Source organism: Salvelinus alpinus, chromosome 9, assembly GCF_045679555.1.
Source record: "Salvelinus alpinus chromosome 9, SLU_Salpinus.1, whole genome shotgun sequence".
In the NCBI taxonomy this organism is placed as follows: Eukaryota; Metazoa; Chordata; class Actinopteri; order Salmoniformes; family Salmonidae; genus Salvelinus; species Salvelinus alpinus.
Window position 1 is genome coordinate 26,080,299 of NC_092094.1, and position 16,090 is coordinate 26,096,388.

The window sequence follows — 16,090 nt, forward strand, 5'->3', positions numbered from 1 at the left end:
AGTAATGCTAGAGAGAAAGATTACTGCTAGAGAAGAGAGAGCACTGCTAGAGAGAGAGAGCACTGCAAGAGAGAGAGAGGACTGCCAGAGAGAAAGAGTAATGCTAGAGAGAAAGAGTACTGCTAGAGAGAGAGAGCACTGCTAGAGAGAGAGAGCACTGCTAGAGAGAAAGAGCACTGCTAGAGAGAACGAGAGCACTGCTATACAGAGAGAGCACTGCTAGAGAGAGAAAACACTGCTGGAGAGAGCACTGCTGGAGAGAGCACTGCTAGAGAGAGCACTGCTAGAGAGAGAGAGCACTGCTGGAGAGAGCACTGCTAGAGAGAGAGAGAGAGAGAGAGAGAGAGATAACTGCTGGAGAGAGCACTGCTAGGGAGAGAGGGCAATGCTAGAGAGAAAGAGCACTGCTAGAGAGAGAGAGCACTGCTAGAGAGAAAGAGCAGTATTAGAGAGAGAGAGCACTGCTAGAGAGAGAGGTCACTGCTAGAGAGAAAGAGTAATACTAGAGAGAAAGAGTAATGCTAGAGAGAGAGAGAGCACTGCTAGAGAGATAGAGCACTGTTAGAGAGAAAGAGTACTGCTAGAGAGAGAGAGAGCACTGCTAGAGAGAAAGAGTACTGCTAGAGAGAAAGAGTAATGCTAGAGAGAGAGAGCACTGTCAGAGAGAAAGAGTTATGCTAGAGAGAAGGATAACTCCTAGAGAGAGAGAGCACTGCTAGAGAGAGAGTATTTTTAGAGAGAAAGAGTAATACTATACAGAGAGAGCACTGCTAGAGAGAGAGCACTGTTAGAGAGAAAGAGTACTGCTAGAGAGAAAGAGTACTGCCAGAGAGAGAGCACTGCTAGAGAGAAAGAGTACTGCTAGAGAGAGAGAGCACTGCTAGAAAGAGAGAGCACAGCAAGAGAGAAAGAGTACTGCTAGAGAGAGAGAACACTGCTTGAGAGCAAGAGCACTGCTAGAGAGAAAGAGTATTGGTAGAGAAAGAGAGCACTGCTAGAGAGAGAGAGAGCACTGCTAGAGAGAAAGAGTACTGCTAGAGAGAAAGAGTAATGCTAGAGAGAGAGTAATGCTAGCGAGAGAGAGCTCAGATAGAGAGATTGCATTGCTAGAGAGAAAGAGTACTGCTAGAGAGAGAGAGCACTGCTAGAGAGAGAGAGTGCACTGCTAGAGAGAGAGAGCACTGCTAGCGAGAGTGAGCACTGATAGAGAGAGAGAGAGCATTGCTAGAGAGAAAGAGTAATTCTAGAGAGAAAGAGTACTGCTAGAGAGAGAGAGCACTGCTAGAGAGAGAGAGCACTGCTAGAGAGAGAGAGTGCACTGCTAGAGAGAGAGAGCACTGCTAGCGAGAGTGAGCACTGCTAGAGAGAGAGAGAGAGCATTGCTAGAGAGAAAGAGTAATTCTAGAGAGAAAGAGTACTGCTGGAGAGAGAGAGCACTGCTAGAGAGAGAGAGCACTGCTAGAGAGAGAGCATTGCTAGAGAGAGAGCACTGCTAGAGAGAGCGAGCACTGCTAGAGAGAGAGAGAGCACTGCTATAGAGAGAGAGCACTGCTAGAGAGAGCACTGCTGGAGATAGAGAGAGCACTGCTAGGGAGAGAGAGCACTGCTAAAGAGAGCACTGCTAGAGAGAGAGAGAGAGAGCACTGCTGGAGAGAGCACTGCTAGGGAGAAAGACAAATGCTAGAGAGAAAGAGTAATGCTAGAGAGAAAGAGCACTGCTAGAGAGAAAGAGTAATGCTAGAGAGAAAGAGCAATGCTAGAGAGAAAGAGTAATGCTAGAGAGAAAGAGTAATGCTAGAGTGAAATAGTAATGCTAGAGAGAGAGAGAGCACTGCTAGAGAGAGAGCATTGCTAGAGAGAAAGAGTAATAATAGAGAGAGAGCATTGCTGGGGAGAAAGAGCACAGATAGAGAGAAAGAGTACTGCTAGAGTGAAAGAGTAATGCTAGAGAGAGAGAGCACTGCTAGAGAGAGAGAGAGCACTGCTAGAGAGAGAGACCACAGCTAGAGAGATAGAGTACTGCTAGAGAGAGAGAGCACTGCTAGAGAGAGAGCATTGCTAGAGCGAAAGAGTACTGCTAGAAAGAGAGAGCACAGCTAGAGAGAAAGAGCACAGCTAGAGAGAAAGAGTACTGCTGGAGTGAAAGAGTAATGCTAGAGAGAAAGAGTACTGCTAGAGAGAGAGAGAGAGCACTGCTAGAGATAAAGAGTACTGCTAGAAAGAGTAATGCTAGAGAGAAAGAGTAATGCTAGAAAGAGAGAGCACTGCTAGAAAGAGTAATGATAGAGAGAAAGAGTAATGCTAGAGAGAGAGAGCGCTGCTAGAGAGAAAGAGTACTGCTAGAAAGAGAAAGCACTGCTAGAAAGAGCACTGCTAGAGAGAAAGAGTAATGCTAGAGAGAAAGAGTAATGCTAGAGAGAGAGAGCACTGCTAGAGAGAGAGAGCACTGCTAGAGAGAGAGAGCACTGCTAGAGAGAGAGAGAGCACTGCTAGAGAGAAAGAGTAATTCTAGAGAGAAAGAGTACTGCTAGAGAGAGAGAGCACTGCTAGAGAGAGAGGACTGCTAGGGAGAGAGCATTGCTAGAGAGAGAGCACTGCTAGAGAGAGCACTGCTAGAGAGAGCGAGCGAGCACTGCTAGAGAGAGAGAGCACTGCTAGAGAGAGAGGACTGCTAGAGAGAGCACTGCTAGAGAGAGCGAGCACTGCTAGAGAGAGAGATAGTACTGCTGGAGAGAGCACTGCCAGAGAGAGCACTGCTCGAGAGAGCACTGCTGGAGAGAGCACTGATAGGAAGAGAGAGCACTGCTAAAGAGCGCACTGCTAGAGAGAGAGCACTGCTAGAGAGGATGAGAGAGAGAGCACTGCTGGAGAGAGCACTGCTAGGGAGAGAGGGCACTGCTAGAGAGAAAGAGTACTGCTAGAGAGAAAGAGTACTGCTAGAGAGAAAGAGTACTGCTAGAGAGAAAGAGTACTGCTAGAGAGAAAGAGTACTGCTAGAGAGAGAACACTTCTTGAGAGAAAGAGCACTGCTAGAGAGAAAGAGTAATAATAGAGAGAAAAAGTAATAATAGAGAGAGAGAGCACTGCTAGAGAGAAAGAGTAATAATAGAGAGAAAAAGTAATAATAGAGAGAGAGAGCACTGCTAGAGAGAAAGAGTAATAATAGAGAGAAAAAGTAATAATAGAGAGAGAGAGCACTGCTAGAGAGAAAGAGTAATAATAGAGAGAAAAAGTAATAATAGAGAGAGAGAGCACTGCTAGAGAGAAAGAGTAATAATAGAGAGAAAGAGCACTGCTAGAGAGAAAGAGTAATGCTAGAGAGAAAGAGTAATGCTAGAGAGAGAGAACACTGCTTGAGAGAAAGAGCACTGCTAGAGAAAAATATAATTGCAAGAGAGAGAGAGCACTGCTTGAGAGAAAGAGTTATGCTGGAGAGAGAGCGAGCACTGCTAGAGAAAGAGAGCACTGCGAGGAGACATATTTTATTTTTCTTTGATAATCTCTTGCATGAGGGACAGTGAACAAAGATAGAGATATAGACAGATAAGGTATATAGAGAGAGAAGGAGAGAGATAAAAGAAGAGAGGGAGGGAGAGAGGCAGCTGATGATGAGGAGTACAGGCCACGCGCCATCAGCCATGCGTCTCTGTCTTGCACAGACCATCCGTCTCCCGGTGCTTTCCGGAAAGATCTCGCCCCAGTCTAGCCCATAGCCTCAGTGCCAGCAGCAGCTGTTGCCGCCCGCCAGCCCTCCCCGTCCAGGGGGTGTAGTGTACGCACCAACGCATCAGAGAATCGTCAGGGTACTACAGTCAGATACTGTAGCAAAACTGCCTGCCGTGCAGACTCCCTGACACCGAAACATAGCAGAGAGAGTCACAGTGAGGAGAGTAGGATTGGATGTTGTATTTAGTACAGGATTCTGAATAAGTAGGTTGCAGCTTTGACAAAGGGTGGGTTAGAGATGTGAGGAGGTAACAGACAGAGGGAAGAAAGAGGTATAAAGGGAGAGAAAGAGAGTCAGTGAGAACGTGTCTGTGCGAGAGAGAGAGAGCTATAGGGAGGGACAGAGAAAAGAAAGCAGGATAGAGCTGAAGAGAAACTGGACGAGCTACAGTACAGCCTGTATTCCATAGACATGTTTGGTTATCAAGACCGAATAGTTCTGCTAGTTTTGTTTGCTCATCTATACAGTCGTGGACATCTGATATATTGGCATTGGCCATATCTACACTCCTAGAAAAAAAGGTGCTATCTAGAACCAATAAGGGTTCTTCGGCTGTCCCCATAGGAGAACCATTTGAAGAACCCTTTTTGGTTAAAGGTAGAAAGAACCCTTTTGGTTCCAGGTAGAACCATTTTGGGTTCAATGCAGAACCCTTTCCACAGAGGGTTTTACATGGAACTCAAAACAGTTATACCTGAAACCAAAATGGGTTCTACCTGGAACCAAAAAAGGGTTCTGCTATGGGGACAGACAAAGAACCCTTATTGTTTCTAGATAGCACCTTTTTTCTAGGAGTGTATTTGGGTAACAGCTGAAGGATATAGGCCATATTTCAGTGAAAGGAGTCATGCTTGCAATGTGCTTTCTGTAATTGATGGCTATCAGTGGAGGTGTGTGTGTGTGTGTGTGTGTGTGTGTGTGTGTGTGTGTGTGTGTGTGTGTGTGTGTGTGTGTGTGTGTGTGTGTGTGTGTGTGTGTGTGTGTGTGTGTGTGTGTGTGTGTGTGTGTGTGTGTGTGTGTGTGTGTGTGTGTGTGTGTGTGTGTGTGTGTGTCAACAGCAGGCTTACCAGACAGAGTCTACATGTGTGTCTGAGAGTATGCATGTGAAATGATAGAGATAGAGACAGATGGAAAGTGAGCAACTCTCTCTCTCTTGCTTCTCTCTGTGAGAAGCAGGGCGTCTGAAGAGGTTATATATTTTTCATCTGGAGATGAAACTGAAGAGCTGTGTGGAGAGCCCCAGTGGAATTACTGACTAGGGATGTACACTCTTGGGGCTCCCTGTCTCTCTCTCCCTATCTTCCTTTTTCTTTCTGCATTTCTCTCTGCTTTACCTCTATCTCTTGCTCTCTCTCTTCTCTTACCCTCTCTTGCCCACCATTCTCTCTCTATCTCCCACCTTTCTGATCTTCCCCAGTGAGCTCACACTCTGCTCATTCTAGTCTCCCTCCTCCTCCCGGCTGCCTCTCCAGCCGTCTCACCTCTAATTCAAACTCCTTTCAGCCCAGACTGAACCATGACAGCCATGCTGAGATCCAGGCTCCTCATCAGTCTTGTCTGAGTCTATGTGGCAGAGCACACACCACACACACACTCGTGCGCACACGCAGGCACGCACACACACATGCACATGCACACACACTTTTATTCAAGTCCTGATTATTAACGGCACCCCCATCCCACTCCACAGTCATTCAAAACCCAGCCCTCATCCCTCCGTCCTCTCTTGTGTTTTCCTTTCATCCTTCCTTCTTGGGATCGGACAAGGCTTACGATGTGGACGGCAGCTCTGCTAACACCTTAACTCTGCCAGGGCTGCTGTGTAAGTTATAGTTGGGAGGTGAAATGAGGCTACATAAAGCAGAGTAAAGCTGGGTCTCCTAGGCATGCGCTGGGCCTGCTTGTGTCTTCCGGGGGGGGGGTTATGTACGAAAAGTGCTATGCTACCCCGTCAACCCCATCCCTCCGACTGCAAGGCACTACAAAGGGTAGTGTATATGGCCCAGTACATCACTGGGGCTGAGCTCCCTGTCATTCAGGACCTCTATACCAGAAGGTGTCAGAGGAAAGCCTTACGTTTTCAAAGACTCCAGCCACCCAAAACTGTTATCTTTGCTACCACACGGCAAGCAAAACCAATGCACCAAGTCTGGAACCAACAGGATCCTAAACATCTTCTAAGCCAAGACTGCTAAATAGCTAGTTAAATAGATAATCAAATAGCTACCCAGACTATCTGCATTGACCCTTTTTGCAATAACTTTTTTTGATCACATGTGCTGCTGCTACTGTATATTATCTATCCCAACAGGATAGTACATGTATTACTAGTTATATGTACATATCTACCTCAATTACCCCATACCCCTGGACATCGACTCGGTACTGGTAAACAGTGTATACAAGCCAAGTTATCATTACTCATTGTCTCTTTGTTATTACTTTTATTATAACGTGTTAATACTTTTCTATTATTTCTCTATTTTCTTTCTCTGTTAATTGTTGGGAAGGGCCCATAAGTAAGCATTTCAATCTTAGGCTACACCTATTGTTTACGAAGCATGTGACAAATAACATTGATTTTATTGGATTTTGGAGGTTTGGAGAAGCTACATAATTAAGGTGACACTGTGGCTCTGGTGAAGTGGACCCAGGCAGCAAGCCTTCCTGCAAACTCTCACTTGACGAGAGTGTGGCGCCCTGTGAATTTACACTTCCTGACTGTTTCCTGTTTAAGCATCACTTCCTTTATCAATCTGACCCCCCGACCCAGCGTACACAAACACCCCTCCTCCTCCCTGTCCACATGTGTGCTGTGAGGGAACCAGTAGAGAAACGGAGAAGAACGTCACAGATAACCCTGTTCAGCGGTGCCGTGGATTGTCGTAGCGGGTGAAAGTGCGAGACAGGACAGAGAACAAAAGAAAGAAAGAAAGAAAGAAAGAAAGAAAGAAAGAAAGAAAGAAAGAAAGAAAGAAAGAAAGAAAGAGAGACAAGGAAAAAGAGACATGGAGATTGAGAAAAAGGCAGAATGGAAAGAGAGAGAGAGATTATTCAAATAGAAACAAGCCCAGCCTCAGCTAATCTCCGTCACAACAGAGCCTAGAAAATGGATCTCCACTTTCTTTGCCTCTCAAAGCCCTGGACTAACAATGGACAGACAGGGAGGAAATGAAATGTGCACCCCACACACAACAACACTACGTATTTATCCACAATCACACAAGACACACACACAGCCCAGACTAGCCACTCATTCCTTCTTCCCCTTTCCTACCTCCATCCCTCCTGCGTCCACTCTCCCTCCCCCACCTAGTTAACTTCATTGGTGAGGGAGGAAGAATGCTGAGGGTGCAGACTCAGGAGAACCAGCATCAATTAGAGTCTAAAGTGCACTTTGTTTTGCTCCTCTTCTGCCAAACTAAATTACGTAATCAATTAATATAAGTGCAATGGAGAAGAGATAAAGTCTAAAATTAAAACAGTTCTCAACTCCCTTTACCCCAGTGTAATGACGTGTTTTTCTAATGACTGTGTGATGGAACCACACTGTACGCTATAAAATATCCTCACATGCAAAGACACAAGGACCTTTTTTATGTTTTTACAATATTAAAAATATCTATCACTGCATTCATCAGAACTCAGCTAGAGTAGCAGCAGTGGGTTAGCCTTGTCAAGAGCAAGAGCTCCCATTGTTTATTGTTTGTTCTCTTTTCTCTCTTTTGACTTGGTTAGCGTTTGCATATATTAGAGCAGATCCAACTGCTTTGATAATTCAGCTGAAAACACAATTAAACAAAGGAAACAAGATAACCTCAGTCAGTATGTGAGGAGGGGTGGTGCTGTGTGTGTGTGTGTGTGTGTGTGTGTATGTGTGTGTGTGTGCGTGTGTGTGTGCGTGCGTGTGTGCGTGAGTGTAAAATCAAATCCAGTTTTATTTGTCACATGCTTCGTAAAGAACAGTGAAATGTTTACTTACGGGCCTGTCATGCCAAATAGTGTCCCCCGGCCAAATAGTGTCCCCCTTTACGTCACAATGGGATTCGATGAGCTCTAGCTTCTGTTGCTAGGGCTGTTGCTAGAACTTGAAACATTCTGACCGGATTACGTAATGAACCAAAGCGTCCGTTGCTATGCTGGTTGCTTGGCTCTATTTTACCTGGTAGTGGTCGCGAAGAAAGGAGGATGCGGGCAGTTCTAGTTTAATTTCACAGCATAAATGCTTGATCAGTCCGTGCAAAATTATTATCTCAGAATTGCTCTCCAAGTTTTGCTCTCCAAGTTTTTGACGGTGACAACCTGCTGACTACCTGCTGCTTCAGAGGACCGAAAATACTGGAAAGAGAACACTTTCTTTACCATGTATGTGTCTTTATATAAGTACATATTGTTAAATAGGAATAAATAATGTAAGCTGTTTTTAGATTTACATTGTTAGCTACTGCACCTATATAAGGTTTATTTATATAACATTAGCTAGCTAGCAAGCAAGCTACTGTAACTGTTATTGTAGCTTTCTGTTTGTATGTAGCTTGCACTTCAATGGCATCCCTCGAGGAGATTCTCTTTTATCTTTCCAACCAGGCAAAATACTATGAAGACACCACTGATCTCAACAAAAGGCGCAACATTCAGAGAAATTCACAACCATTTTCCATCTAATGTTTGCTAGGTGCTAGCTATACATATAGTTCAGTGGAGGCTGCTGAGGGGAGGATGGCTCATAATAATGTCTGGAATGGTATCAAACACGTGATTTCTATGTGGTTGATACCATTCAATTGACTCTATTCCAGACATTATTATGAGCCATCCTCCCCTCAGTAGCCTCCAATTATATAGTTATACCTCTGTCATATTGAGTTGTCTAGCTATAAGTTAAACCGGCTCAATCAAATGGATAGGTGTAAGGAATTATGGTAATTACAAATTCCCTTAACTAGGTGTCTTCGCTAGACAGACACAGAGAGGGGGGAGGAAGAACGTGAGAAAGAAAGAATGAAAGAGAGAGGGAGAGAGAGGTGGGAAGAAATTGGAAGACAGAGAGAGAGCAAGATGGAGAGAGAGAAACAGAGAGAGAAAGACAGCAGTGCAAATGTACTTAGACTTGGGTATTTCAACAACTCTTCTCTTCCAACTTGTCATATCTACTTACGGGGGAAGGATGGCCAGCCACACAGGAGGGTGAATTTTACTAAGGAGGAGAAGGCTGCTGTGCTGACCGAGATGCATGCTGGACATTTCGGAGTGAAGCTCATGATTGCCAAAATCAACCTATGCTTTCTTCTGATGGGGAATTGTCAAGGAGGTGGAAAGCTGGGCAAGTGAAATAACTTTTTGTTTATCAATCAAGTTCTATTATATACAATTATTGCATATACTGTAGTCTATCAAATGTGTGATTGACTTAGTGTTGTTGTTTGGCTATTGATGTGGTGGAAGTTGTCAATCCAGATCAGAACGCCTTCGACCTTCAGGCACGGCTGAGAAGGATGTGGAGGTTTTCGACCAGGTAAAAAGGATTGTCTGCTGTTCGTTTATTTTCAGTCCCTCCAAGAGATGTGCAAAAAATGTATTTGTAATATAAAATATAATTGCATGTATTCCTGTCATCAATCAAGGTGAGACTGAACATGGACAAGGCGCAGGAAAAACAGAAGGAGAGCTACCAGAGCCGAATCAAGAGGGGGACCAAGAGCTATGACATCCGGGTGAATTACTTGGTTTGGAAGAAGGACGAAAGGAAGGCGAGACCTGGGAAACCTTGCTGCTCTTTCGCTCCTAGCTGGGATCACCATCTGTTAAAGTGAATATAAAAAATCTCAAATAATAATTATTTGGATTTGCTCACAAAATAACCTGAAGCTAGTTTTAGCTTCCCTAACACTGATCATTTTCTCTCTGTCTTCCTAGGGTTACCTCGGTGGAAGCCAACAATCATCCACAGTTGGAGCAGTTGGACGGTCGACCACTGGAAGCACTGACGCCCTACACTTAGCTGAAGCCCAATAGACAATGCATGTTAAGCTTTGGTTCACTTTTTTCACCTTTATTTAACCAGGTAGGCCAGTTGAGAACAAGTTCTCATTTGCAACTGCGACCTGGCCAAGATGAAGCAAAGCAGTGTGACACAAACCACAACATAGAGTTACACATAGAATAAACAAACATACAGGCAATGACACAATAGAAAAAAAAACAATATACAGTGTATGCAAATGAGGTAAGATTAGGGAGGTAAGGCAATAAATAGGCCGTAGTGGCGAAGTAATTTCAATTTAGCAATTAAACACTGGAGTGATAGATGACACACTGAACTCTGTCTGAGAAGTATTTTGTGAACCAGGCGAGGCAGTCATTTGAGAAACCAAGGCGGTTGAGTCTGCCGATAAGAATGTGGTGATTGACAGACTCGAAAGCCTTGTCCAGGTCGATGAATACAGCTGCACAGTATTGTATTTTATCGATGGTGGTTATGATATAATTTAGGAACTTTTTGGAGTTTGTGCTACAGGATGCAAATTTCTGTTTGAAAAAGCTAGCCTTTGCTTTCCTAACTGCCTGTGTATATTGGTTCCTAACTTCCCTGAAAAGTTGCATATCGCGGGGGCTATTTGATGCTAATGCAGTACGCCACAGAATGTTTTTGTGCTGGTCAAGGGCAGTCAGGTCTGGATTGAACCAAGGGCTATATCTGTTCCTGGTTCTACATTTTTTGAATGGGGCATGCTTATTTAAGATGGTGGGGAAAGCACTTTTAAAGAATAACCAGGCATCCTCTACTAATGGAATGAGGTCAATATCCTTCCAGGATAACCGGGCCAGGTCGATTAGAAAGGCCTGCTCGCTGCAATGTTTTAGGGAGAGTTTGACAGTGATGAGGGGTGGTCGTTTGGTCGCAGACCCATTACAGACGCAGGCAATGAGGCAGTGATTGCTGAGATCCTGGTTGAAGACAGCAGAGGTGTATTAAGAGGGCATGTTGGTCAGGATGATATCTATGAGGGTGCCCGTGTTTACAGATTTGGGGTTGTACCTGGTAGGTTCATTGATCATTTGTGTGAGATTGAGGGCATCTAGCTTAGATTGTAGGATGGACGGGGTGTTAAGCATGTCCCAGTTTAGGTCACCTAACAGAGGATGCAAGAAAGTAAGAAATGGTAGTTATGCTATGCTTATAAAAATGTACCTCTTCAATTTACCTCCACATGACTTTAGGACCATTGACTTTGCGTGCCCTCCAGGAGGTGTCCCATCCACCAGAACCAGTGAGTTCAGATCAGTCTGATTCTCTGTGCTCTGAGTCGGAGGGGGACAAGCTTGAGGTAAGCTATACCTTCCAAAGTGTTGAAAAATACATATCTCCCATTTATAACACTGCACTAGTCCATCAAATGTTCTCACAGTAAAGTGTAACCTGTGTGTTTGCTTGTTTACGTCGCTGTCTCCTAACCTGTTCCCTTTAACTCTGCTCCTGCTCTCCAAGACCTAGGGGTTCTGCCTAACACCCAGACGTGGATCCACCTGACATCCTCCATTACCAACTACACTCCAACTTGTCATTATATCATCTACAGCTACTGTTGTTGTCATTATCTGCTAAGAAAGTTTTCTTGCTCTATCATACTGGTCACATAATATGTGAGATACACAGATCAACTAAAAACATTAGCACTGTAACACTCAGAACAAAGTGAGCAGCAGTGCCTGGACTTTGCAGTCTCCCTCTTCAAGTCCTCCTTTTGAGAACAAGTGACAGGCAGAACCTCCCACCCACACAGCAACCACTTCCTCTATATTCCACACACCAGAATTCAGCATTTTAGTCTATGATTTCCTTGTTAGTGCACAAACAATCTAGGAAAATAAATTAATGACACACCTGTACCAAAACTATCAAAGTTTATGTATTACAATCTAAATATTGCCAGGTTGGTTTTCACAAGGTGTTCATTATTGTAAGTTGTAAGGTATCCTTTGATGGCATTTATTTGTTCCACATTATTCATTGTTGTATCCTCGAACCTACAATAGATACATTTATATTCAACCACAAGGGTGTACTAATGAGTTATGCGAGATAGAAAAAAAATAATCATAATAGAGGACTAGTGAAATTATATGATTTCAGTGTAGACAAGGGAAGGGCAGGTTAAAATAAAAACATGACAGCCAGACAAGCAAGTGTATGAATCAAATCGATTTCCATATGAATGGAGTGGTAATTAGCTGACTTCGTGATCTGTAAGGTAAGTAACTTCAATGTGTCAAGCAGATTACGTGTTTTCTTTGTCATTTCCGAAACATAGCAATGTTTAAGATATGGATTTCATGTTGTAATGTTAGCAAGGTACCCAAAAGTAGTTTGAATTAATGTTTTCATTTTATTAGCTAAAATAAAACTTTTAAACAGTGAAATTGTCGCGGAAATCAGCCTAGTTTGAATAGCGTTGATGAAAAGAATGTCATTTAGGCTGTAATGATCTCCAAAATGTTAATCATTAGGTCGTCACACCGTTGATATAGCAACGGACGGTAGTTGTTTATCGAATCCCATTGTGACATAGAGGGGGACACTATTTGGCCGGAAGACATTATTTGGCATGACAGGCCCTTCCCAACAACGCAGTGAGAACAGAAATATATATAATAGAAAAATAATAACACAAGGAATAAATACACAATGAGTGTGTGTGTGTGTGCATCCATGCAAAGCATCCTTGCCAGCATGTGTTTGTATATGTAGACTGCTCTGCTGATATGCTGAAGTAGTCATTCATGATGTGGATGTCTGGAAGATGTATCAGGGCCAGAGGTGCTGAGGGCCTGTTCATTAACTCTTAGGTGTCTGATACACATGTCATGGATGAGGTAGCACTGCAGAAGAGCAGGCCTCAGGTACACACACAAGCAAACACTTATATGTATACGCACGCCAACACACACACACACACACACACACACACACACACACACACACACACACACACACACACACACACACACACACACACACACACACACACACACACACACACACACACACACACACACACACACACATACATACACACACATTGAGCAGCTTCTCTACTTGGAATCATCAAGGTACATATCCAGATCAGGTATATTCAGTAACACGTTTATCTAGACCTGTTATACAATTATAGCAAACAATGTTTGGATCATTGTCTTTCATCAGCGTCGCCACTTGGCGGTTTACATAAGCAGGATTTAAAAATAGAATAAGCACAGTTACTCTCCCTGATTGTTCTCTTCTGATCCTGTCTGGGTAGGAGAGAATAATAATCAGGTTTGTGATACTATTTTCATAATGAGAGAAAGAAGGGGAGAGAGAGAGATAGAGAGAGACGGGGGGAAGAGAGAGAGGGGGGAGAGAGAGAAAGACAAAGAGAGAGAGCGAAAGAGAGAGAGAGACGCACATTCCCTTGCCACATCTGCCATTCACCTCACTGTAGTGGGAAGTGTCTTGGCATCTTCTGTGTTCTTGGATGCTGTGTTGTCTCGCGAGTTTGAAGCTTGTGCATTTAATTTGGCATCAAAAGCATGGATCAAAAGAACAGAGCTCATGGCTTTGTTTCAGATTTGCTCATGAGAAGGAGCTTGTTGCAGTTCAAACAGGAGCAAATGTTCCATTACAGATGACGTCCGTACACTCAGTGCAAACAAGCACCGTTCTCTCTTTAGTTATGGGTGCAGTCCAGTAGTGTTTGATCAGGCTCAGAGTGAGTGTGAGTGTGCGTGTGTGTGTTTGTGGTCCTCTGCCTGGCCTGAGAGACCCCAAAACTGTGAAAAAACAAGCCCAGAGGAACAGCCAGAGGAGGAGGAAATGGCTGAACCCCTGAGAACAGCCAGTCTGTCATCAGAACCCTGGGCAGCTGGGTCTCCCCATGGGCACTGTTTAGGGACGCAACCAAAATAGTCATAACACACCCAATACATTTAGATGTGAGGAGGGGTAGTCGCACAAAACAGATGTTGTAACTTCAGTGTTACAAATACCCTCTCAAGTGATGAGGTCAGGGTTGGTAAGTGATGAATGAACCTTCTAAATAGGTGAATATAATATTCACATGGTTAAGCTGTGACAAATCCCAAATCCATTTGATCACTGGTACACAAATGATAGGGTTTCAGTTGGGGACAAACACAGGTCACCTTAGAAGACACGTTCAGCTGGGTAGGTTTCAACTTTAGCTGAAGATCCAGAGAGAAAGACAGAGAGAAAGAGAAACATAGATTAGAGGAGACAGAGAGGAAAAAGAGAGAGGAGAGAAATAGAGAGAGAGTAGAAGAGGCCGAGGAGAAAAGGGAGAGGACAGAGAGAGATATAGATAAAAAGAAAGGAGGAGAAAGAAATGAGTGAGGAGAGAGAGAGCAGCGAGAGCCTCAAGCACTGTGTCTTAGCAGTCAGATCACATCCAGCTTGAAAGCACATTCATTAAGAAAATCCCCAGGCAGACTAATGTGAACCAGGAAGATGCTATTATTGGTAACCACTGATTTCAACTCTTGTGGACCGAACACCACAAACACCCCAATGCTCTAGAAGATGTTGTCTGACATACACTTCACAGATCAAGTGTCAAGTTCCAGAGAGTGTTAAACAAAATGGTGGGGATGTGAAATGAATGCATTCATTTGCTCTGATCGAGGCAGCCTATCACATAGTCTTTCAGAATGAAAATTAAACAAATCCAATTACCTTGAGCATATTCATTCAATCATCTTTGAAAATCAATTGTAAACCTCAAGGATGGTGAGATTCGATTTCATTGAGTCCAGACATAAAAGTCATTTCTCAAACCTCTTGAACCCTTGTAAAAGAACAGGTTCAAGAGAGCTAGCCATCCTGAATGGGAATCTACTAAAGAAGATAAGAGGATAGTCATGGAGTCTTTTCAGCGTTCTATTCTCGATCGTGTGTTCTATACTCACGACGACACACATGCTTACATTTTTGGGGCTTGCTTCTGACACCGCCTAGTATATAGGTCCTGGATGGGACCACCTGATCCATGTATGGTGTTATATTACTAATCGGCCTCCCATGTCACACCTGTGTCATGTTAATGAGCCAGATGCATCTCATCTGCATATTCATGAACTGGAAGGTTTGCCTTTGTTATGGGACTGCAGAGGTGACTCTGTGTGTGTTTGTGTATGCGTGTGTGTTAGTGTGTCTCTGTGTGGGTGGGTGAGTGTTTCTTTGTGTGTGTGTGTTTCTCTGTGTCTCCGTGTGGGTGGGTGTTTCTCTGTGTCTCTCTCTCTGTTTCTCTCTCTCTCTCTCTCTGTGTGTGTGTGTCTGACATGTCTCCGTGTGTCTCCGTGTGGGTGGGTGTTTGTGTGTGTTAGTGTGTTTCTCTGTGTTGTTGTGTGTGTCTGTGTCTGTGTCTGTGTGTGTGTGTGTGTGTGTGTGTGTGTGTGTGTGTGTGTGTGTGTGTGTGTGTGTGTGTGTGTGTGTGTGTGTGTGTGTGTGTGTGTGTGTGTGTGTGTGTGTGTGTGTGTGTGCGTGTGTGTGTGTGCTAGCTTACATGTGTGTGTGACTGTTTGGCGATATTTGTTTGTTGATATATGCCTCTCTCTCTTTGGGGATATGGTCCTCTGAGGCAGCTGAAGCCTATACTAGTGGAGAGCAGAGCCAGTGGATAAATTGCCAAAGTCAGTGCCATCCATAAAACTGGACATATTCTCCATATTCAAACACATGAATTACAGCACACACCTCCCACAAGGTCCAGCACCAGCAAAGCACAACAGAGGAGTGGGGGGATGAGAGAAGAGCAGGGATACAGTATTTGGAACGAAAAAATGTGAAAGCTTACTTTTAATCACACAATGAAAGACTGTCCGTCTTCCTGTCCAGAAGAGATTACGCTGAGCGAGAGAGAGGGACAAACAGAATCAGGAAGTTTATTAAAACGAATGTAAAATGATAAGATTGAGAGATGTGTGGGAGAAAAATGCTTTTCATCCTCTCTGACTGTGGCAGTAGTTGGAGTCTAAAGGAAGGATGTTGTTGGAATCTGATTGAGCACAGATGTGTGTCAAGTCATGGCAATATTGTTGGGCTGCCGTCCTCTAGGAATGATTAGCCCAGAAGAGCTTAATATAGACAGGGAGAAAACGAGAGAAGAGAGAAAGAGAGAGAGAGAGAGTTGAGAGAGGATAGAGAAAAGAGGGGCAGAGGAGGGTGTTCAGCACCACAGAGACACTTTACCTCTCCCCGTCAGACCATGAACGTAGGCATTTAGCAATCTGTCTCCTAATTAATCATGCACTCTAATCAGTCAGAGCTGCTGGATCTGTGTGTGTGTGGGTGTATGAGTCTGTGTAAAT

General features: G+C 44.0%; 1 protein-coding gene and 1 long non-coding RNA gene across 2 annotated transcripts in view; one reads left to right on the forward strand and one right to left on the reverse strand.

Annotated features, from left to right (window-relative positions):
* LOC139584559 (leucine-rich repeat-containing protein 4C-like) overlaps positions 1-16,090 on the reverse strand; it is a 97,317-nt gene that overhangs the window by 54,751 nt on the left and 26,476 nt on the right. The gene's annotated exons all lie outside the window — the stretch shown is intronic.
* Positions 7,860-12,148, forward strand: LOC139584558 (uncharacterized). Its single transcript, XR_011676784.1, has 5 exons — positions 7,860-8,092; positions 8,894-9,242; positions 9,352-9,536; positions 9,644-11,055; positions 11,217-12,148. It is a non-coding gene; the product is annotated as an uncharacterized lncRNA (long non-coding RNA).